This window comes from Ambystoma mexicanum, chromosome 7q (assembly GCF_040938575.1).
Source record: "Ambystoma mexicanum isolate Mex_15411 chromosome 7q, UKY_AmexF1_1, whole genome shotgun sequence".
Lineage (NCBI taxonomy): Eukaryota > Metazoa > Chordata > Amphibia > Caudata > Ambystomatidae > Ambystoma > Ambystoma mexicanum.
The window spans coordinates 423,095,844-423,120,819 of NC_090941.1; positions in this window are offsets into that span (position 1 = coordinate 423,095,844).

Sequence of the window (24,976 nt, forward strand, 5' to 3'; positions counted from 1 at the left end):
GGCAGATGTGATTTAAAAGCTAATATCAAGGTGTTTGTGTTTCAATATTCCTTGCTTCCCAGAAAATGTCTTGGATCTAAACATTAGATAGCTGATGGTTTGTTAAATTACGCATCAGGATATAAAATGTCACATTCATAAGTATTATACTTTTTGAAGAAAGGTTGAAAAACCATAGCACGCCTGTGCTATGATGTGCCGGAAATGAAAGTGGCCTCTACCAATCCATCATAAGGAGGGGAATATTCATATCTATATATTAGGGCTTTTATCAGTAATTACATTTTGCCATGTAGAGACTTTTTGAGGAAAAAGCTGTCATGTTAAAAAAAAGCAAATGATAGAAGGCGGGTACCTCTTGACTTCAATCATAGCACTCCCCTAGCCTATGCACGGGGAAAGGTGGGCTCTTGGGAGGAGGACCAGAGAATTGATCGTCCAATGAGAAAGTTAGCACCTATAAAATGGTACCTCCTATTTGTAATAAGTGGAGGTGTGGCTGAGACATTAACACACATTTGCTGGGAGGATGATCAGAACAAGAGAATTTGACCATCGGGGAGTTGACTTAAAAAAATAAAAAATCAGACATGAGCTCAAATCTTCCAGGGACGCTTGACTAAAATCACCTGGAGGAAAATCCAAAGGAAGGTGGCTGAGTTTAACTTTGCAAGGACGGCTGCCTAAAAATGATCTGGGTGTTACTATTGAAAGCTTAATGGATATTTAACCTTGCCAGGGAGGACAACCATTGGGGTTGCCTAAAGCAGAATGGAGCCAAAAAGAGAGGAGAAACTGGTGCTTGCCTTTGACTGAAGTATCAGGACCAGATCCTGGTGTTCCCACAAGAGAGTATACTGGAATCTGGCTTACGTTCCTGTGCACCACACCCAAAGAAATGTCATGTAAGTAACTCACCCAAAATGAAATTAAGTGTGGAGGGTATCTGCCTGCCTTAATATTCTCCTTTTAATAGTGGATGGGGGGCAAATTGTGTAGACCCTTAGCACATTTCACTAAACATTATTTAATGAATTCCCAAATAGATTGACACAGGGGGAGTTTGGAGGAGTTTGTAACCCCAAACTCTTACCTAGTTGGAACAAACATTAAAGTCATTCAAAGTAATTGGGGTGACTTGATTTTTCCTGTACACGCCTGACTCTAATGAAAAGGTGTGTCCCACTGTAAAACATAATTCCCAACTGATACCCTTTACCAAAACCTTTTTTTAAACCAAAATATATACTTGTCACAAAAATTGAATGTTGTAATTGTTACCATTCCCAAACCTTGCCTTAAAAACAAAAAGGTGTTTGCTCCATTTCCACACCTTGCCTTTAAGACAGAAAGTTCCTTGTCCCTAAAATGAAAATCCAAATTGATATCCCTTAAAAAAACTTGCTTTTAAATAAAAGGTACCCTCTATCAGAACACATTTAGATTGTTTTGAGGTGAAAAGGAACCAGGGTGTGATTTACCACATGCTTTTTTCCAAGTCTGTGTTTCCAAAACTGCAAGCATTTTAAAGTGTGCAGGAAATTTAACAATGGACTGCATGTCCCATGTTTAAAGTGTTTTCAGGTTAAAACGGTGCTTTGGTTTCACTCTAAATGTTAGCAAGTACTATTTAACTGTTTTGAAATTGAAGCTTGGTTGTCTGCCATGGAGAAGGTGGCGTGTGTAATAAAGAAAACTAATTATTCATCTAGCTTATCATTGAAATAAATATATATTCTTTCAATACCCCGGCCTGGTTCTTGGCTCACTGTTGGCAAGGGGGAGATTTGCATGGCTCTATATGAGTCATCAATTGGGCTATTGCTTAAAATCTTAAATTACTTATTTTTGGGCACCTTCATTGGGGGAGGAACTCCCCAGGTTAAGGGAGGTATTTTGACATATATTGTTACAAATTGTGGGCTTGTGTACTAGGATATAGCTTATTATTTTTGACTCATGAAAAGTACATTGGTGACAGGATATCCCTTTTGGTGTAACTGCATTGAGGTAGATAGAAGGTTGCCGTACCTTGTCAAAGTACCACTAGAACTTGACCCCTGTGTTTCAGGTAGGTGTATAGGTATAGAAAAATAAGATGGTGTAGAGTACCCATGCAAAAAGGAAATTGATTAGAATTGATTTTTGATTTGATATTGTGTGTGGAAATCAAACAGGGTGAATTTAACCCAGCTCAAAGAAAGTGTTACAAAAGTACAAAAAGCAATATTAAAATGAGTCTTCTTTTTATAATCTTTACTGTAATGGCAAAGGCAAAAGGTTTATAAATTATAAACCAAATAAAGCATATAAAATAAAACATATAAGAAATGTGTACTGTAGCAGTGAATGGTGCAAGGAAACATCTCCTGGCTAATTTGAGGAGAATTGAGTAAGGTTGAAGCTGGGAGATGGCAGTTTTCAGACAGGGATATTGCACCGCGTAAATAACATTAATACTGTTACAAGTAGTATGACGTTTTAAATTCAAAACTTGATCATTCAATGAGAGAGAAGTACATGGACTGGAAAATGTACACGTGCTACAATCTATGCACAGACTATGGCCTGCAATGGAAATGAAACATCATAGAGATGGAAGAGTTTTTGGCTACAATATGTGGCTTCTGTCAGTTCAAGATAGCCATTCCTTCAGATGTTTTCCTTTCTTGTAGGCAATCAAAGGCAAAGGAAAAGTAGGATTTTCCAACTGGAGTAAATGCCAATGTTTGAGAATTACTTTCTTAATTTTTTGATGGTGTGTATTAAAAGTAAAGGCACACACCAATTGAGAGTGTTTATCTTTCTTACCAGAATGTCTTGTGAGTAAAGATGACCTTGTTTGGTTCTTGTCTCTTTTAATCCATTGCCTCAATAGCCTTGCCGGATAACCTACTTTCAACACTCTTTCCTTTAAAAGGCATGGTTGGAGTCTGTGCTTGTACAATAACACCTAATTCTTAACAATTGGCCATACGGAATAGTATCACGTAAGGAGGTGGATGGAAACTATCATCATGCAAAATCATATTCCCATCTGTGTCCTTCCGGAATAGATCCACTGTTAACCTGCCATGATCTTCCTTGATTAGTAAATCTAGGAAAGCTATGTGTAGGACATAATGTGCATTGAAAATGTCAAATTCTCATTAAGGGAATTAATCCAATCTTGGAAAAGATCAATGTTATCCTTCCTTGAATCCCAAATGATGAAAACATCATCAATATAGTGCATGTAAAAGCAAATAGCCTACCTAAAGGGATTTTTGTCACTCATTACGAACAACTGTTCAAATTCCCACATGTAGAGATTTATGAAGTTTGAGGCAAAAGCTGCAACCATCGCAGTATCCTTTATTTGCATTAAATATGCATCTTTAAATCTGAACATTATTTTAGTCAGAGCAAGTTCCGACATTTCTATAAGTAATTCACTAGGGACCAAAAACGGTCTTGTTCTTTCTTCCGAGAGCCCTTGCATAATAGGGAGGGACTCCTTCTGAGGACTGTTAGAGTATAGAGACTCAACGTCTACGGTGACAGGAAGATCAAATGTGGGGTCAAATAATAGCCCTTCCACCTGATTAATAATATCATTAGTGTCAGCTAAATATGTGGCTGATTCTATCATCAATGGTTTGAGAAAATGATCTAGAAATTGACCAATGGGTTCCAATAGCGAGCCACATAAGGAGACTATAGGTCGTCCTGGGGAGTAGATGGAATGCTTTATATACTTTGAGAAGTATATAAAATAAAGGAGTTCTCAACTTGACTGGATTAAAAAAAAAGGATCACCCCTCAATTTACAACAAAATTCATTGTTACTTGTCCAAAAAGTTCTCTAAGGCCCAATCAGCCAGACACACCTGGGATCCCTACTCACACTTACTCGTCACCTCTAGATACAGGTGCCAAAAAGCATGGGGAAATAGCTTCACAGTGATCACCGCTGAATTTTCTGAATACCCTCCCTCTGGCCTTAAGATCGGATGATTCCTACAGGTCCTTTTAGAAAGGCCTTAAAACTTGACTTTTTTCACAAGACCTCAAAACCCTAAACTAACTTAACACTACCTCATGCCACCTCCAGCGCCACCCAAACACAGACTAGAAACACTGCTGCTTATAACAGGGCACATACCACGTATGACAAGAACTCTCATAACTCTACCTGTAACCATTGTACTAACAATGCCTGTGACCTTGCTGTAACTAAGCCTTCATGTACTACGTACGACAATAATTGTTTAGAATTTTATCTCCATCTTTTTCACTATCTAAGATGATTGCAACCTGCTGTAACTAAACCCTCATGTAACCAGCGCCCAGATGCCCTCGGGTTTGGTGCGCTTTACAATTGCCAAAATAAATAAAATAAATACAGTTGTTGATCAGTTGTCTCATTGCTTCATGATCACAGTTGTCTGTGTCCCAAATACTATGCCTCCCCCTTGTCTGATGTTCTTGGTCACAAGGGAATCATCTTTTATCAAAACCAGAAAAGCGTCTCCCAATATGACTTATTAAAATTGAAGCTAGATCTGTGTTTGTGGTCATTATCACTGTATAGAGAGTCAAATTAAGTACAACTCTTTCAAACACAACAGTCAGTCTCCTTAGACACCATATTGGCAGATGGTGGTAATGTAAAATTATGGAGGAAAGGGCTTGAACCCTCAATCAAAAGTTGCTTTGGCACTAGCAGGATTACTGAAGAAGTTCTTTGATCTAACTTTCTGGAAAAATTGATGAAGCTCAATTTCTACTTACATCTTTGGAGGATTATTTATGGGGATAAAAGGAAAATCCCTTTTCCAGGATGCTCAATTCTTCAGGCAAAAAAAATTGTGATGAAATATTGAAAATCAGCCTACTTTCATGTACCGCCTGTATGCTCTCTCCCGGGTTTCATAAAAGCTTGATTCCTGCGGGAGCCCTGGTTCTGGCAGTGGAAAGGGTACATTGTGTGGTGGTTAAACCGGAGGAGGATAATTCTGGGGAAGGTAATTTTGTGGAAAATATTTGCCCCTGGTTCTTCTCCTGGGAAAGCCTCTGCCTAAAAAAGGTCTGCTATTCTGACGGCAAGGTCTAGCACCCCAGGTGCAAAAAAAGTTACTCTTTTCTTTTACCCCTGATTTGACCTTTGGGAATCATAATTGGTCCAATCATTAGGTTCCGTGTAATTGGGACCAAGGTAGGGGTACACTGTCTCTTTTTTTAAGTTAAAAAGTTCTTCAATATTTCAATTTCTTTGTTGGTGGTAATCTTGACACATTCTGTGACTTGCTTTTCTATCATCTTCAATTTATCCTTTGCAATTTGAATGCTGGAGTCAGTGGAGAAGGCAGATTCTTTTCTTTCCATTTCCTTCTCTATTTTGTGACTCATTCTATGTGCTGTTGTTATAGTGAGTGGCATCCAATCTCTGATAAATTAAGTCAATATGCAAGAAAAGGAGGATTTGTATTCTTGGTCATCTATAAATAAGCAAGGCATATTGTTTACCTGCAACCTGAGAGGTATAATTGTACCTCTGAGATATTCGGTAAACAGGTGACCGTGCATCTGAGTGCAAACATTTTTCTTTTTCAGTTTCAAAGTGGAGTCCCTAATCACATTGGAGTTACCCTGGGACTCCAAAAGTCACATTTTTAAAGAAAGACAGGGCTGTAATAGCCTCCTCTAACTGTTCATCAGTGAATGATATAGTATCAAATCCTGCCATGAGGACAAGAGACAGGTCCCACGAGGGACAACCAACCAAATGAACTGAGGCATGGGGGTATATACACAGCAATGCAACTGGCATGGCTCAGCTGCTAAGGACATATATTCCAAAAGACATTGAATGTCTCAACCCACTGCATCTAGGTCAGAAGCCAGATTGGTAGTACTGAAGGACATTATTGGCTCCACTTTGCTGGTGGAGGAGTTGCGCTGCGACTTCTTCCTCAAGAATCTTACCTAGGAAGAGAAGATGGGTGATGGGGTTGTAATTGCTGAAATCATCACTGTCATGTGTTGGTTTCTTAAGAAGTGAGAGGATTGTCAATTTTTGAGGGTCGAGGGGAAGGTGCCTTGAGTTAGGGATCTTTTGATTATTGTCTGGTAAGTAGGAGTGCTTCAGTTGGAAAGCTCTGGAGTTTGGAGGCAGGGAGGATGGTGTCTGCATATGATGTGGCCTTGAGAGATGCTAAGGTGGCTGAGATGTTTTGCATAGTTAGTGTCTTGGAGGTTGTTCAGGCAGTTGTGGTTTTGGGAGATGGGGTGTGTAGTGTGCTGTCAGTTGTGGCATTGGTGTTCATGTTTGGCAGATCATGTTGATCTTTTTTTACAAAGAAAAAGTTGATGGCATTTTTTGATTTTTCAAAACAGTGTGCTATGGGTCGGTCGGGCAGAGTTTTGTTGCAGTACTTCATTTCTTTGAAGAGGGCTCTCCTTCCATTGTTGTATTTGGCTTTGATGTTTTGATAATGGCTTGCCCCTTAGCAGTGTTTATCAGTCATCTGCTTGTAGAGCAGGGTTCCTGGGGAAGAGTGAGGCTGGATATGCTGCAGGATTTTCACCAATTATTTTCTTGTTTTCTTGATTTCTCTCTAATGGAAGGAATCTCTAACTGAACTGAAGACAATTCATAGATTTTGGCCAAACAGAAACCCATGCAGATCAATCTCTACTTTCATCAATAGTACCAGTCTGTTGGCAAACAACATGCAAGGGAGATTGCTTTTACACTTTCCCTTGAGATCCTATCAAGGCCTATGCATCATGTATTCCGTATGTTGTTTAATTTTTCACAAAATGGATAGAAGTGAAAAGGTAAGACAAACCTATATGTAACATCACATTTGTAAAAAACAGGGTTCAAATAGGCTTGCCTGAAGTTTCACTCCCATCTGCGGAACCCCGTTCACAAGCAACATACCCATTAGACCCATTTTTGCAACTGCTCCTAAGTGAAACTGTGTGATGATACCAAGTTGCGTGTTTACAACTGCAAGGACATAACATTTACTTCTGCTGGGCTGTCCTGGTCTGATAATGCACACCAATGTTCATCCAAGCTTTGAAAGGCAATTTAATGCAAAGGCCTTATAAGTTAACACTTGCTTGACATCTGAAGTAAGAAAGGCAACATTGCTTCACTTTTACATGGATTCTCAGAGCAGTTTCAAGAATGTCTATGCTTTACAGCTACACATGAAAGAATTGTCTGAGAATTTGAAAAACAATGTTACAAGCTCAGAATTACATTTTTATATCTATGGCTCATAGCAGAATCAGGGCAATGGTAAAAACTGAAACATTATGGTTAGAGGCTGAGATAAATTGTCTTGAGCTATAGTCACTATTAGTTAAGCGTACCTGTGGAGTGGCACACAGACTATATGAAGAAAAGCAACATGATAAGCAATTGATAACTGCACCTTTGTTTCCACCAATAAGGGACGCACTCTCATCCTATTCCGGTACTTGATTTTGCTTGAAGACATTGTGGTTTATCACTGTAATGATCTAGGATTTAAGAATTCTCGCTCATAATCCTGATAAATGTCAGGATTGTAGCAGATGATTTTTTTTTTATACTAAAACCTTCATTTCCCAGATTACCGTGTGCAGAACTTAATTTGCAACTTCATAGCCCGAGAGTGAACAAGGAAGAGGCAGTACATGTGTGGCTGGCAGGTGCTGGCAGTGCAAATGCTTAGGCAGATACATATTCAATATTGAGCGCCAGAGCTTTAGGGCCCAATTCTTGGAATATTGCGCAAAGATCCCACAAATCCTGTGCGACAAGAATGACTCTGGGCTCTGCATGTTCATGGGATTGAATTGCACACAGTAACCGTATACGCAAGTCGCGGACGGAACACCCCGACATGCCATCACACAAAGCAAAAAGAGACAGAAACAGCTGCATGCTCCCATGGCGCAAATTCATACACCCTGAAAACAGTGCATGGAGTCTCTGGCAAGTAGGCTCACATTTCAGGGACCCTGCACGTGGTCCCCCATAACTGTTACTGGAACCCTGACAACAGGGTTACAATTTATCGTAGCTCAGGTGAAACTCGGAATATGTACATGCAAACCCAGTAAACCGTTCCTGCTCCCCACTAAACTGCATACGCACACCCCTAAAATAGATTGGAACTCTGTCTGCCTGCATGCACCCCTAAATCCAACACCCGATCTTACCACTGCATGGTGAATCCTATGCAGAAGTGTCTGTCAGTTGTGTGGTCGGATAACTGAATACAGATTGTTATGCACAATAGTGGGTGTGCGATGGACTGCTTTGTGCCGTCCCCTGTAATGCCCACATTTCTACTTGTTTTTCCTCATTTTCTGAGTTCCACCCCCTTCTCTGCCCTCTGCGCAAGCCACACCCATGCTCTGCGTGGTGTCTCACACATGACACTCAGACACTGGCATAGACATGCTGAGCCTGTGCAAAGTCCCCACAAGTTAGGAAAAAGTGCAGTGCAGTCAATTCCATTAATCGACAAACAGGGTTTTTCACCCAGAATGGCATGAAAATCCCAGATTTTCCAAGCAAATTATTTCATGAATCGTACCCTTAGTCCAGGATAGATCATCGAGTTAGTGTTGGTTTTGAGACTACCCCCCTGATCTTAGTTCACAGTCCATTGTCCCTGCTTCCCATATCTCCTAAATTCCGGAATTATTTGAGTTTGCTAAGTGTTGTCATCATTTACCTGTGTCCTGGGTTGATTCTGATTATGAAACCATGTGTTTCCTCTAATAGTTCCATTTTGATATAACATGAATTTTAGGATCGTGCCCTGTAGGGAAGGCATGGTATAACAAGTATTGACACTGACACAATGTATACAATTTGGAACAACTTTTTGAAAATGTTGGGGTTGGAGAAACTCTGATTCTGGTGGGATTAATCTCGACCACCAAACAATAAACAAAACAGTCCTAGTGGAGTCTGACAAATCAAAATGGCCTAGGCTAACAAAAACCTAATGCCTGCCTTATCTCTGGGACTTTAGAAAATCTTCAAAAATAGGATGGGGAAGATGACCAATAAGGGGGGTGTACTGCATCTCACCATCGGTAATCTAACCTCAATCCCGAAAGACTCCTCACCTAGGTGATCCTCAAGCACTGGGCCACCACCAGGGTCTGGATCCAAAGGTGATGGCCGTGTCCTGGCCACCTGAGAGAGAGAGAGATCCCGGGGACCAGTGGGTGAGATACTCTCTAGCTTCTCACATACCCTTCCCCTATGTGATGTAGCCACATCTGTTTCGCAGGGGAACAGGGAACCGAAATCAATGTTCCACCATTCTTTACCTTTTTGGTGTTTCACAGTGAAACAGTAGGTCTGCAGGTCTAAGAACCATCACATGACTCAAGAGTTAGAGTCCTTCCCTTGACTTATACATACTAAAGTTGAGTGGTCGGTAAAAACTGTGAACTTTCTCACTAAAAGATAATCCCTTAGATGGAAGATTGCCCATTTGATGGCAAGGGCCTCTAATTCCAACACAGAGTAATTCTTCTCACATGGGTTTATGACTGGTGAAGAGGATGGGATGTGCTAATCCATTGAATATCAGCGATAGAACTGATCCTAACCCTGTGAGAAAGGCATCTGTTTGTAACACACATTCTACTAGGTTGTTGTAACATGCATTGTACCACTCATTCCAATGAATCCTCTGAGGTTGAGCATTCTTTAGTTTGGCTGTTAACCCGGACGTTCTGTCTGAGAAATATGGGATAAACCTATGGTAATAACCAATCAGTCCTAAGAATGCCCTGAGATCTCTATTGGTCTTGAGTGTGGGGGCATCTAGGATGGCTTTCGCCTTTTCTTGTTTGGGCTGGACACTGCCATTCCCTTCAAAGAAGACTAAGCATTTCACTGCTGATTGAGCCAGCTTGCATTTGGATGGATTAGCAGTTAGGCCAGCCTCTCTGAGGGTCCTCAAAATAGTAGGAAGATGAAAAAGATGGTCTTCCCAAATTCTACTATAAATTACTATGTCATCAATATAGGACCCTCATAAATTGCAGTAGGGCTATATCCTGTCCATAAGTCGTTGGAACGTGGCTAGGGCCCCATGCAGGCCAAAAGGGAGGACTTTGAATTGGAATAGTCCCAAGGGTGTTGTGAAAGCTGTATTTTCCTTTTTGGGTCCATAAACTGGGATCTGCCACTAACCCTTGGTTAAATTTAGGGTTGATAGGAATTTTGCATGGATTTCTCTTTTATCTGGAGCACAATCTTAGTCTATGTTTGGATGCAAAAATCTTGTATGCAAAAACATGTGGGATGTATGTCTGTATGTTAGTCCGGCTATACAAATCAACACTGTTGAACCCACTGCCACCATATTTCGCATGGATTCCTCATTTATCTGGGGCAAGATTGTAGTGTATGTTTGGATGCAGTATATTCACTCTGTAAACACCCTCATTTACTGATGCTCACCCTGATTGACTACAATAAGTAGTAGAAGGAGGCAAAATCTTGAAAAGTGTCTGAAGCAAAATGTTTGATGTGTTGGTTATTCCTTTGAAATGTATTACTATTGTATACAGTTCTGAAGCATCTATTAAAGTATTTTTAAAGGGAATTAACAAATTAATGTGTTTTTATCACATCATTCCAAAAATGGGAAATGGCATGGTTCCATTTTACTTAAGTTCATTCATCAGAAGAGAGCAGAATCATTTAATCTTTCTTGGACATTTTCTCAAATGTGTTGAAGCCCCAGAGTGACGGAAACATGCCACACAAAAAAACAAACATCACTTGGAAAAGCTTCATCTGATGCAAAGCGAAAATCAATATCAAGAGCCTTTCAAACACAACAACAAACAGCAGCACGACTTGCCGACCAGAGGACAAGGAAAACTTTCTCCAGGACAAAAGAGATGCCAGAGCAAACTGAAGCAAGACTTGTCGACAAGAGGTGAAGAGCAACATCCTCCAGGGCACATGAGACATCACTCGAGTTAGTTTTACTTCAAAGTTCATTCAAGGGTCGGCCTTTCTTTGCGTCTCATCGACACACTTGCAGCCTTCACTTGTGATAGGATGTAGTTACTTCATTCACTTTAACACACACCAGTCCCTCAGGTCACTTGCCAACTAACCGGTTGTATGTACTTCTTTCTTGTTTTGCGTTTTCCGATTTTTATGTCAAAGTTAGCACCACAGGTTTGACCTTTCCTCCCCAACCCTGCCGTTCACCCGGGAGGGGTGCTGGCATCCTTGAAAGACAATGTGATCTTCACTTATGGGATCTTGCCTTCTCCACGTGTATTTCATGGTCTGTTGGGGGCAACAACCTCCAATAGGGAAGCCTTGGGGTTTTTGGCCTGCTTCTCTCACCCCTCGGTCTGTTGTTCTGCTCCAGTAGGCGTGCCTTTGTCCCATAAATTCTGCTAATTCTTGTGTTCCGCCTTGCTCAGAGTGTGTCTTTAGGTGTTGCCTTTTATTCATGTGAGAAGAGCTAACTGCTATCAGATGTATGCACTTAGGGTAAAGTTCTTGACTTTGCCTGACCCGATTAATGGGACATGTCTAGTACGATGTGAGAGAGTTAGGGCCTCATCACGAGTTGTGAGGTATCCCAGCAATATTACTGCCCGGTTACTGCCAGGGCTAATAGCATTACTGCAAAACCCCCTGGCGCTGTTAGCGCCGGCTCACGGGTTTGGCGCAACGGTAATTCCCCATTTCCCATTGGGCCCATTTGGGAATTTCCCATTCCCAATTGGATCCAATGCAGAATTTTCGGCACGATTACCACCGGCAGTATTACAGCGCAGTAATTGCACAGAAAATCAGCAAATTCGGGGTGCAAATGCTGGCAAATCTGTGTTTTGGCGGACCCTTAAATGCAGCTGGTAATAGCATTTACGCTGCATTTAAGGGTTACTGCCAAACTTGTGATGTGGCCGATAGTCTGGTAACTCACAGTCACCCTCTTCCTCGGCCCAGCGTTTGTGTAAAAAGGTGGGCGGTTTGGACTTCGGAAAATCCTAAAAAATAGGATGGGGTAGATGAACAAAAAAGGGGGGATACCCTGTTTCACCATCAGTTATCTCACCCCCACTCCCCGAAGACCCCTGACCCTGGTGATCCTCCCACACTGGTCCACTCCCAGGGACTGGATCCAAAGATATGGCCATTCCCTGGCCACCTGAGAGAGAGATTCCTAGGGACTAGTGGGTGAGATACAACCCGGTTTTTCACAGCCCTTTTCCCTCTAGTTTCCTGACATAGTGGTATGTGTCTATGAGTCCAGTATTTGAATGTGCTTTTTTGGCAGTATTGCTGGTCCCGGTTACAGTTCCCTTCTCCTTTTGTACCCTGATTGGGGAGAGGAGTTAGCTGTGCTTGTTCTCATTTTTCAGTCCTGCACCTATCACCTCTGCCATCTATTCTTTTCAGCTGCTGTGTTTTAATGGGTTTGCCTGCAGGCAAATGGCAACTGCCTTCGTTTTTTCTCGGTGTTGTCCTTTTACAAACTGTTGCTACTTTGCTCTTTGTCCATTGCTGCCAGGTGTTAAGTTCAACACCCTTATTTGTATAGCCATAGTGTGTTTGTGTGAAATCACAAGATCTCGTGTGGTATTTTTCGTCCTTATGATTGTCCTTAAATTACCTCGTACACAATGCAACAAGATGCATGAATGCATTAATGAAAGGCGTTGAGAGGATTTTGAGGAGATAATCAGGCTTACCACAATACTATGCAGTACTTTGGTAATGACCTTACTCTATGCACGCTGGGTGATGCTCCTCATGGAGCACTGCCCTTTGTATGCATGTTTTTTTTTTTTAAATACAGACTCCCAGCATGATCTTAGGCACATTTCCTTTGCCAGCATCTGCTGCCTGGTCCTCCCCCTCAGAGACATACATGGGCCCCCAAGGATGAAGGAAGGAGAAGAGCCACACGTCCAGAGAGAGACCAGCATGTGGCTGAATAAGATGCAGGGGATTACAACATATATATTTTCAAGCATTAACATTGAGGTGGTCTGTTCACGTTCTGTCTGAATGTGTTTGAGAACTTTGGCTGTGCACGCAATCAATAGCTCACAGTCAGAAAGAGCGCTGTCATATTTCAGGAGAGTCGACATTATATTAAAGCAATACAATATTACACATATAAATCAAATAGCTGAGCATTGCTGGATACTTTATTTTCAAACTGAAAAACAACCATTGAGGCAGAGGTTTGTCTTATGAATACTTTGCCAGATGTTAACAAACAGTATCACATATTTCAAACAAATGATGTGGCTAAATTTCAGAGAGACAGTATCTAATAAAGAGTCAAGCACTGCTTGGTTACGATGTAAAATGATACACTGTACAATTGATCATATTATTATAAGTAGCAATATTAGTATTTTATTTTTTTTTATTTTTATTTATTGATATAGTTGATAAATCAACTTTTCAATTCAGTATTACAAAACATTAAAAGTAAAAAAATAACATTTACATCGAATTAAAGCCTATACAACACACACAATACACACAGGCATTATAAAGTAAATAATAAAAATAGAAATACTAAATTTTGCTTTTTACATTGTGACGTTTTACATTATAGATGAAGGAAAATAAAAATGTAAATGTCACTCATGGTTAAAAGCACTTGAAAAGCAAGAAATGGGTAAATCAATTAAAAATAAATGAGACGACATAACATGGACATCTCTTCAATTAGACTAAAAGATTATTATTGTTACGTTGTATTTAAGCAACTTTCACTCTTCTAATGCCTGCTACTTACTATTTTTTCTAGGCATTGCATACAGGCTGACCTATTGATCTTCCTTTAAATTGAGTACTGTCAAATAATGTACAACTTCTAATCTCACTTTTGTTAACTGTGTATTATACAGAAGATGCCAAAATTGTTCAATAGATAGAGCAGTATACACCTCAAAATGAGTTTTAAAATATTCAATTCTTATATCTAACAACATCAGACATTCCGCACTCAAATGAAACATGGTTTCAAATTTTCTATAATGTTTACAAAAGCGACAGAAATAATCCTTCATTGCAATGAGTCTCCATTTAGCTAATACGTTTCTTGTATACAACCAATTCATTCTGAATCTTAGGAATGAGTCTCTGGCTTTGCAGTCAGGAAATTTTAACACATAACTTTCTGGTGTTCTTATTTTTCTGCAATGATTTTATGCATTTTTGCATGTTTAGTATTTTGACATTGTTCGTATGTGTTAATCCATTCCCATATCAAGATGTTTTCCTTAGCTTTGTCAGGATTTGCTAACAGTAAATCTTCTGATACCTCTGCATCTTGTAGAAAACATTCCACACTTTCTCGCCACATAGCCATGGCCTTATGGTTAGTTGTTTTCATATACATTGATAAAACATGTAGAAGTGTGTTTTTTTGTTGATTCATTGTACATTTTCGATGCAGACTGCATAATCGCCACATATACATGCAATATAAAGAGGATAAACCCATTTAATATAGTATTAAGCACATTTGAACTGCTCTTGGAACATGTAGGATGTTTTCCAAAACTGTCCTTCCAATTTTACCCAGGACATTTCATCCTTCCATGATCTAGTCTCTGCACCATATAACACCGTAGGCACTACCTTCTGACAATAATACATGAGTATTGGTTTCAGTGAAAAGGTGCCGTATTTCTGATTAAGTATGGAAGCTTGTGAGGTGGCGGTTTACATTTTTTGTTTTAAAACCTCAAGATATGGAATGTCAGAGGTGGATACGTTGACATTCAGTCCCAAATATTTGTACTGCATTACATTTTCCAATGGCTGTGACATTAATGACCATACAGAATGAGATGCTCTGGCCTTGTTGTTGGGTACAATCTTCATGGTTTTGGTTTTCAATACATTTATGGTTAGTTCATTTTTTCTTACATACTTCCCTAGCTGATCGAGTAAAGCTTGCAGACCCCTTGGTGTTTTCGCCAATGGCACCAAGTCATCGGCAAAAAATAACCAAAGGACTGCATGTGGTCCAAGACGCAGAGCATCTGATGTTACTTCCCTAAACGCCTTCACCACATCCGTTATGAAGTAATTATATTGAGTGGAGGCTAAGAGGCAACCTTGTTTCAAGCCTTTGAATGTATTAATTGATTGGGACAAGGTTCCATCCAGTGTCTACTTTACTTGGATAGAGGTATGAGAGTGAAATCCAGTTATCCAGTGCGGCAGATACTTTGGGCATGAGTTCTTGGCTAGTTTATTGAATAGGAGTCTCTTTGATATCGAATCGAAAGTGGTCTCGAAGTCAATAAAGGCCATAAAGACCGATTGCTTAACCAGTAAATTAACCGTAGTGCCCATGCCCACTACGAATCCTGTGTGAAAGGAATCATTAATACTGGCTTCTTTGAACCTTTTATTGAAGTCTTTTAGGACCAGACGTGCAAATATCTTGCCAGGGGCATCGATCAGCGCGATAGGCCTATAGTTTTTTAGGTCCATTCTGTCCCCTTTCTTATAGATGGGAACAATAATCGACTTCTGCCAAGAATGAGTTTTTTTTTTACTGCGTATAACCTGATTGAATATTATACGTAGTATGGTGGCCCATGCTTCAGGATTGTTTCTCAGCATGATGTTGGATAAGCCGTCTGGTCCCGGAGCTCTTGATTTGTTTAATTTTTTAATGTATAATACAATATCTAAATCGTCGAAACCAAGCTGATCATTTTCATGGAAGTCCATATTCATGTACGGGGTCGGCATATAAACTTCAGCATATAATGAGTTATAATATTGAACCCATATCTCTTCAGGTACTGCATTAATTTGTGCTACCGATTGTTTTCCACCATATATAGTTTTTATAAGGCCCTATACTAATGCAGAATTCTTTAAGGCTATAGTATGCAGCATAGTTTGGGCATCTTTTATTAACATGGATGCTTTTCGTTGCTTTATCCAATTGTTGTATCTATTTTTGCACCTGGAGATCAATAATGCTTTATCGTGGACGTTCTGCTGCGATATGAGCCGCAAGTCCTTCTTGAGTTAGGCTTTTTTATTTCTAATCTCTTCATCGTATACATGCTCATGTTGTACCTTTTTCCTAAGCGGAGGATGTCCCTGGTTCTTAAATAGCTGTAATATGGCCACATATTCTCCATCTAAATACTGGATATTGGGTTTCAAGATGTCTTTCGGATATGATACTGCTGCAGGAAGATCACTTAGGACAGGAGGAGTCCATCTGAACCGGTTACCCTTAACAGATAATGCCAGCTCATTCGCATACTTTTGATGGTCATTTTTAACACCCTTATTAGACCATTCCCACGTTGTATGGAGAATATTATGATCACTTTTAGTCTGATCTAGTACTTTAAAGGAAGTGATGTTACAGAATAACTCGGTGTCAGTATATACATAATCTATGGTAGAAGTGTGATTACCTTGACGCCAAGTTATCTGAGCGGGTATATCACCAGGTACCGCACCATTTACTATACTATACCCTCTCTCCTTCATTAGACACTTCCATATTTCCCTAGTCTCCTTCAACTTCCCACTTGTCTCATGCATACAATTCATGTTTAAATCACCAGCTATAACGGTGTGTTTTACATTAGGATCTTTATCTATCATGTTTAGACAGTGGGTCAGGTCTTTGAAAAAATGACTATCCGAAATGTTCAGGTGATTCCAGTACATGTGTAGACATGCGATGGTCTTGCTATTTGATGAAACCCGCACCAACTGCATATAGCTGTTGGCGCAGACCATGCTTCGACCTTGAGGCCGCTGGAGAGCTTAAAAGCAGTTAAAAGACAAGCGTTGGTTCTCCACCTTGCTTGATTTATTTCTGGCTCCAATATGACATGATGATTTTCCCAAACCGGAGGAGACTTAAGCCACACTCCTTGTAGCATAATAATGTCATACTGGGCCAGAATGGTCATAGATGTTGATGTTAAGTGGGCATGACCTCGGGTATTCCATGAAGCTAAATGTATGATCTGCATGCTTTCATCATCAGTGAGCTAACATTTGTTTATCCCATTTGTAACTGAAGAACATGAAACCACTCTTGCTGATTAACAGTATCAGCAAAACATTTTATAGTCATAGAATTGCTTGGTTCTGTAGAAAACTGTACCTTCCTCTGGTGAATGTTTGGATAGCTGTTAGCTACATTCAGTGTTACTCTGGGATTTATAAGAAGGAAACCCAGCTGATATATGTCATCCTTTGCTTGCCAGATTGTATATTTAACTAAGGCCTACAGCATCCACATTTTTACGACTGATCTATCGTAGTCGTGTATGAACTCAATTTGCGATATGTCGTCAGATTTCGTGCCCTGTAAGTTTGGAATATTTTGTAGTATGTTCAATACAGAAGAACGATTCAAATCATACAGGCCGAAATCACCACCCCAACATTGTAGAATCAGGCTCGCATGTGTTGAGTCATTGCATTTGTTATGTCTATTCTTTGTAAAAGTTTTCATTTAATTTTTCTTATTTTGGGCAGTAAGATGAATACTTGTAGGAAGCGACCCCGCCCGATAAAAAGCATCATTCTGATGTGTTTTCAACTCATTGACGTTGGAGTTCTGTATCCATATTGGGTTACTCTTAATATCATGTCTGGCAATATTTAATTTAGAACCCTGTTGATGTCTTGTCATGAAGATACCCATTGATTTCTTAATTTCTTCCCGCCTATTTTCTAGGGTCATAAACGAGTGATCTTGGGATGTATTTTCCATATCTTCCCCTAGCTCTTTCAACTGGATCATCTGTGAGGGTGGATATGTTCTTAATGTGGCACAAGTCTGTTCATTTTTTTCTACTTCATCAACTAGATTATCTAGTGGGGCGTACATGAGATTCGAATCAACTGGGGTTCCATTCTGTTTTATTGCCAAGTTTTTCAGTGGAGTGACAGTCTTACTTCTATTAATGGCAGTATATTTGCGTAAAATGCCTGTGTTTTTCTCTTGACTTCTTTTGTCAGGTAAAGACAGCAACTTAGCAAATTGTCTAGAGTTTTTATTCTTTTGCATTTTCATTATTTTCTGGTTTTTGGTTTTTTTCATCAACAAAAGTTCAACAACAGGTTTTTTGCCTACTAGTGGCACTGAAAATATAATACGTTGTGTTATTAGGCAGAGGGGGTACACTTGTTCGTTCTTGAGCCATTTCCTCTACTGCTTTCCCCATTTCCTCTTGCTTAGTTATTTCAATTACATCATGATCTTGCATTCACTCGCAAACTATTTGCCTCTTTCACATGTTGGACATCATTACCTTGCATTACACAACCCGCGCCAACTTTTTTTTCATTCACTCGCAAACTATTAGCCTCTTTCACATGTTGGACACTTCCATCCGCCTGCATGTCATTGATATTATTCTTAATTTCTTTTGTTTGTCTGACTATGCAGCTAAGCTGCTGATGGCCACATTTCCGTTTACGGATGCAACTACGGTTCTATTTTCCAATAGCTCTCGTAATAGAAAGTTCTGATCCGATATCCGTGCATCCAAAGTTTCATATAATTTAGCTAAAGAAAACAGTGCTGTGTTCATTGCCTGTAGCGTTATTTCTGTCGGAATCATTGAATGTATATTATGAGAGCTTGAAGGCTCACAATCACTCTGCTTTGGTTGCTTGGGAGAATGTTGTTTAAAAGATATGGACAGGGCTGATGAATCTAATGACGATTCCGGGAACATTACCGGCGATTGCGATATGTGTTCCACGTAAGCTTATTCATTTGTATGATTTTCCAATGGGCTACCAGCCTGTAATGGAATGTTATTTATTGCCTGTCGGGCAACATCCTCTACTTCTACGTCATTACTTATTAAGGGACATGTAGTTCCAGGAATTTGTATCGGTTCTGTGTGTATGATGACATAAATTGTGGGTTTATTTTTTACTGGCAATGCGTAATCGCCCACCAAGTTAGATTCAGTAAATGCAGCTAGTAATGAGTCTGACGGTGTGCATAGATCGACAGCCGCATATTCCAGTATACTGTTTCCAGGGGTCACTAAGACCGCTTGCAGCTCTTCGCATACTGATTTCAAAATGTTTTCATTCACCCTCTTAGATTCGCGTTCCAACGTTGGGAGACCATCTGAATAGAACTTTCTAATGTCGCTTGTATGCGACAGAGATCTGCCACGGGAGGATATACGTGAGGGGACACCTTCCACAATTCTTTTTGGTGCAGTGTGAAAATCATACGGGCGATCAGTTAGTGGTTCCACTGGGGGCATGTTGGTACGTAAGGTGTATAACGTGACCATTAATATTATCTTTTTTTTGGGTATCACACTCACAATTAGCTAAGGTATTACAAAGTAGAGAGAGTGGTAACAATTATAAACTCACAGTAGGGGGGCTCACCCTCGCGACCCTCGGCACGATCAGCACAATCAGCCCTTACGAAAGCCCTTGCTCGAAAACGGGCATGCAAAAGCACGTGTGCGGGCCTGAAATAGGGTTGCTGGGATGCGGAGGCGGAGCTCAGCAGTCACTAAAGAGAAACAAGAACAGAAGTGTTCAGGCAATTGTTTTGAAGCGCTGAAGCGCTGAGTCTTTGGTTATAATGTACTGTTGTACTCCAAAATTAACACTGGTACCGTGATTTCTGCAGCTGAAGCAGGGAAACAGCCAAATCCGAATCGCGATGTGTCACACGGGTGAACAGGGGTTCCTCAGCACAATCAGCCCTTACGAAAGCCCTTGCTCGAAAGCCACTATACTCCATTTTAGGTCATAACAGTTCACAATTAAAACAACAGAAAATAAATACATAACATATGATTGGGGCATTTAAACCCAGTTCCCATGGTTTGATTAGCTAGAAAAAAGATGCAAAACAATGTATCCAGTAAACTCATTTAGGTATGTCACCAACTGCAGCTATCCCTTTGTACTCTGAAAGTGGCAGGTTTGAATTTCATTGGAGTCACTCAATTCTCTTTCTCCCCGAGCGCAGTCTGAATAAGGCTATTGTTGATAATATTTAGATATTCTGCAATTGACTCAACATAATTAAACTTGAAAAGTGTGCTGTAAAAAAGCATTTATTATTACTATAAGTGCTATGTTGTAATGGTGTCAGCTCAGAACAATAGGATGGCTAGCTCCCTCACATCATCATACAGGTTTGCTGCCAACGCATTTCCATAAGAGAACTGTGGTGGTTTAGGGGCTTGTGACTATTTAGGAGCTGTAAGACAAGTATGTGAGAACAACATACTTTGTCACAGATATATGTAATCAACCTTGTTTGGTATAATAATTTTTTTTAACCTTATCCACGGATGTATAGATATTTAGTTTGGAAGGTACTCTGGTAGTGTCCACGCAAATATTACGTGCTTACTGCTTTTTTGAAAATTTAAGAGAAGCAAACAAGGCACATAATTAAGTGACCTACATATATCTGACTACAGAAGTAAAATACAGATGTTAAAATCACAATGAAACAGACTAAGCATATCTTTTCTTTAGTAATTAAGGGAAGTATGTATCATGAATGAGTGCACCAAACAACGTTGCAGTTGGGATTTGGATGGTGGCAATACATATGAGGATTTCTATGTTATTATTAGTTATAACCCTTGACACGATCCATGTGCATGCTGATTGGACACTGAGTGTTCTATAAAAGCCATTACAGCCCACAGATTTTTCAATACCTCTTCTTGCTTGGGCATACTTTCTCTTCTCTATGTTAAAGTATTACTTGCAAAAAATGTGTCTCTCTTAATAATGCACTATCCACCCGAGTGGCATAAATGTATGCCCTGACCCAAAAAAACTATTCCACTGATCATTTCTATGTAATGTATTTTTGCTGAGCTGGAAGGAAATATATTCATGCGATATGAGCATTTTCACAAACCATGTAGTCCGTTACATATTTAGGGCACGCATGGAACTTAAATAGATAGGTATATGTATTGCAGACAATATTTCAGTGAAATTAGACCTGTTTTTGCATTTGAATTGCATTTATGTAAGGTGCACAAATTAATGACGCATCCTCGAGCAGGGTTATCATTTGTTTATTCTGTAAATATAGGTTCCATGCTGGGATCCAGTAGTGGTTTTGTTTATGAAAATAGCTGGTGCAGTTCTTCTGTAAAACTATTCTGAGATCGTCTCAAAGCTACTGGATGTGCTTTTAATATAGTATCCAGCCAAGTCAGATGTTATATAAGTCCTTAAGTCTTATGGAGTAAAGATCAAGTAATACGTTTTGATATTCCTCTAGGGTGTGTCAACAAATTATCTGGGAAGACGATCCATCTCAGGGAACAATATGTGGGTGAAACTCTGGGAATATGTTTTGAAAGGCAATGGAAAATAAAACAAAAACAATCCAGAAGTTCTTTAAGGGAGCTGCTGGGAGAAGTTAAATAAAGAGAGCTTCTGGGAAAAGTTACAGAAATGTTGTTTGGGATCATCATGGAATGCTGTCGGGGCCGAGCTGAGCTGAGGATCCCAGCGGGATAGCTCTCCCCATTCCAGCTTATGGAGAAGAGAGGTGATCATTTTTGTTCCTTTTCCTGACAGCACTAAGATGGATATAATGCAACAATACTTTTCAAATTTATTTTTTATTGTGCATATGTTCAAAATTGGCCTTTTACACATCAACAATACTTAATTGATACATAAGATCATAAACAAAAAAGTATATGAATTTTAAAAATACATTCAACATTGTTTCACATTTCAATATAAATATACAGTTACAATATTGATAACATAAACACAACCCATTCTGTTAATGTGATGAGCAGAACACCATCATAAGCAGAACACTATTTTGTTAATGTAAAATAATTCATACATTTATTCATAGCATTTACAAATTAATTCTCAAATACTTTTAGTGAGGCCAAGCTCGTCCATCATTCTAATCACCTCCACAGTCAAAGAAACTTCATTTTCTGCACTCAGCCTTTCCCAAACTACGTGTGCCAAGTCTACAATGCCCAATGATCTGCTCAAGAAACGCGTTCTCATTTCCTTTAGGGCCATTCTACCATTAGATGACATAGTTTCTCATTTGGAATTTTACAATAGCAACATATACCTATATTTTCTGTTGTACCTATTACTCTGTAGGCCAGAATCTCCTCCTGTGGGCAAACGATTGGGCCAAAATTGCAAGAATTGATTCCTTATTCTTGGGTAGGGACATTGTTTTAAATAGGTTGGCAGGATTCCCAGTGGCTTATCAATCCTGGCAAATGTGGTGTGAATTTTATAGTTCATAACCATAGTGAGTGTCCTGATACAATCCATCTCCTTTAATAGTTTTTTAACAGCTTCTGGATTTTCATTCTGTCCTTACTATATTCATACAGAATGGCATTTACACTATTAACAAGGGCGGTAAGAAATGGTGACTCATCTGTCCCTATTTCTTTTGCTAGATCTTCAAAGAGTGTATTTATTGTGGGATAAATAATTTTTGTCACTAAGCTCAGAACTTTCCATTGGATCCAATATTCCAACGACAGCAAGCCAAGTTCATATCGGATTGATGCTATTGGTGTCCCCATTGGCAGATTTAGTACCCTTTTCCATATAAAGCCCTCGATTCTCACCCATGGAATGGTTAGACTCATTGGCCCTCATTACAAGTCCGGCGCTGGACCATGGTGCTATTAGCACCATGGTCCATGCCGGAGTCTGGCATGGTGGATGGCGGAATTACCGCCCCATTCCATGGTGAGTGGGGCGGTAATTCCCCATTCACCATTTGCCCTTCCCCATTCCCATTTTTGCCCCATAGGGCATAGTGGGGATGGGGAAGGTGCTAATTACAGCACCGTAAATTACGGCGCCGTAAATGGCGCCGTAAATTATAGTGCCGTAATTAGCACCAAGGTCGCTTAGCGCCTTGGACTTTAACGCCTGCAAAAAGCAGGCATTAAAGTGTGAATCAGGCGTTAAGGGTTAACGGCGCCGACGGCGCCGTTAAACCCTTAAGGATTGACTTGTAATGAGGGCCATTGGGTTGATTTCCGCCTCATATAATATCTTAGGCACCACTTTGCCCACATAATAAGTCAGCAAGGGCTTTATGGTAAATTTACAGGATTTGCCAAGAATCTTCTTCATTTGGTAAATCATTTGGTCACTTTTATTCAGCATTCGATTAACACTGTCCTCACTGGATTTTTTGTCCAATTACTGAAATCCTAGGTAGATCAACTCCCTTTGGGGTACTACCTTGATGTTGTCTACCTGCCAGGTGTATTTCTCTCTACCTTGGGGTGAGATAACTGAATCACCTGGCACTTTTTCTGATTGATTACCAGTACATTTATTTTGGCATATTCGCTTGTTTTTGTTAGCAGACATTGAAGCCCTACCGTGGTATGATCTATGAGTGTCAAGTCGTCTGCATATGTCAACCAGTTTATTATCTCACCATCCAATTTAGGTGAAACCAGACCTGCTCCCTCCATTGCTAGGAGAAAATCAGCTATATATTAAATAGGCATGGCACAAATATGCATCCCTGCCTTAAGCCTCTATGAGTTCTGATTGGCGATGTTAATGCTCCTTCTGAGTTTAGTCTTATTCTAATCCAGGTCTCTTGGTGGATATGCTCTAATATTGCAAATAGTGAGGGAGGAATACTCCATGCATTCAGTTTGTTCCATAGAGGTTCCCTATCTACTCGATCAAAGGCTTTAGAGAAGTCTATTAGTGCCACAAACCCCCTTAGCTTACTACCTCTCCGATCCTTTGCAATTTTATCCTTCAGGACAGATACGATCAAACCATTAAGTGTTGTTTTCATACCCTTTTGGAACCCAGTTTGTGCTTTCGGTAAGAGGCTTTTCTCTTCCACCCAGTTATTGAGTTTTTCGAGGACTATTGTTGCAAATATCTTGCTGTTAGGGTCCAGCAAAGCGATCGGTTGATAATTCAGCGGGTCTGTGCGATCCCCCCTTTTGTATATCAGTAAAAGAATGGACTCTCACCAAGATTGCGGAATTCTGCACTTCAGCAAAATATCCTTAAAAAGTAGATCCAACAGTCCCGCCCATAAATTTACATTGTTCTTAAAGACTACATTAAATAAACTGTTTGGACCACAAGCAACGGACATAGATGCTTTTGTGATTAGTCTTTCTATGTCTGACACATCAAATTCCAATAAGCAGGGATCTGTGCGATTGGCCACTCATCTAGACCCCTCAAGTCTCTCTCCATTTATGGTTTCTAATGTGCAATCGAAGCATCCTCAGACACACTCGTCGACTGGGTTACATATTGTAGATGTTCAGTGACATTCAATAGGGTCCAGAATTGTCTTGTATCTTTTTTAATAAGTTCTCCCAGCATCATCTCCCCCAGTTTTATTGTCCATTATTTGTCTATGCCCCCTTAGCCAACTTTAATATGCCAATTGGGCTTCCTTTTTCTTCATTAGGTATTTTTCTGTGCCATACTCATTATTTCTGAGTTGCCTCAAATGATAATTCCTTTTCTTCTTATATAACCAGAGTTCCTTGTCAATGGCATACCAATGCCATTTAGTTGGTGTATGAATTGTGTTAGGTGTTTCCTGATATAGGAGAAAGTCATTAAAACTCTCCAATCAGCAGTTATCGATCAGGACCTCCTCACTATCCCGTTCTACATAATACTTTATCTTCAGGTTCAGTGCGCCTCCTTTACACCTATATTTCCATATCCGGTTTCCAGCTGGATTAATCGTCAGATTAGTAATTTCTCGAGCTACAGAACATTTTACCTTTATTGTCAGATGTCTCACTAGCATATAGTGATCACTTGGAACAGTCTCTTTCACTGAATAATTGTCACAAAAATCTAACAGTGATCTAGTCAATATTACGTAATCAATTGTAGAACATGATTTCCCTCGTTTCCATGTACCGGCCATTTTTT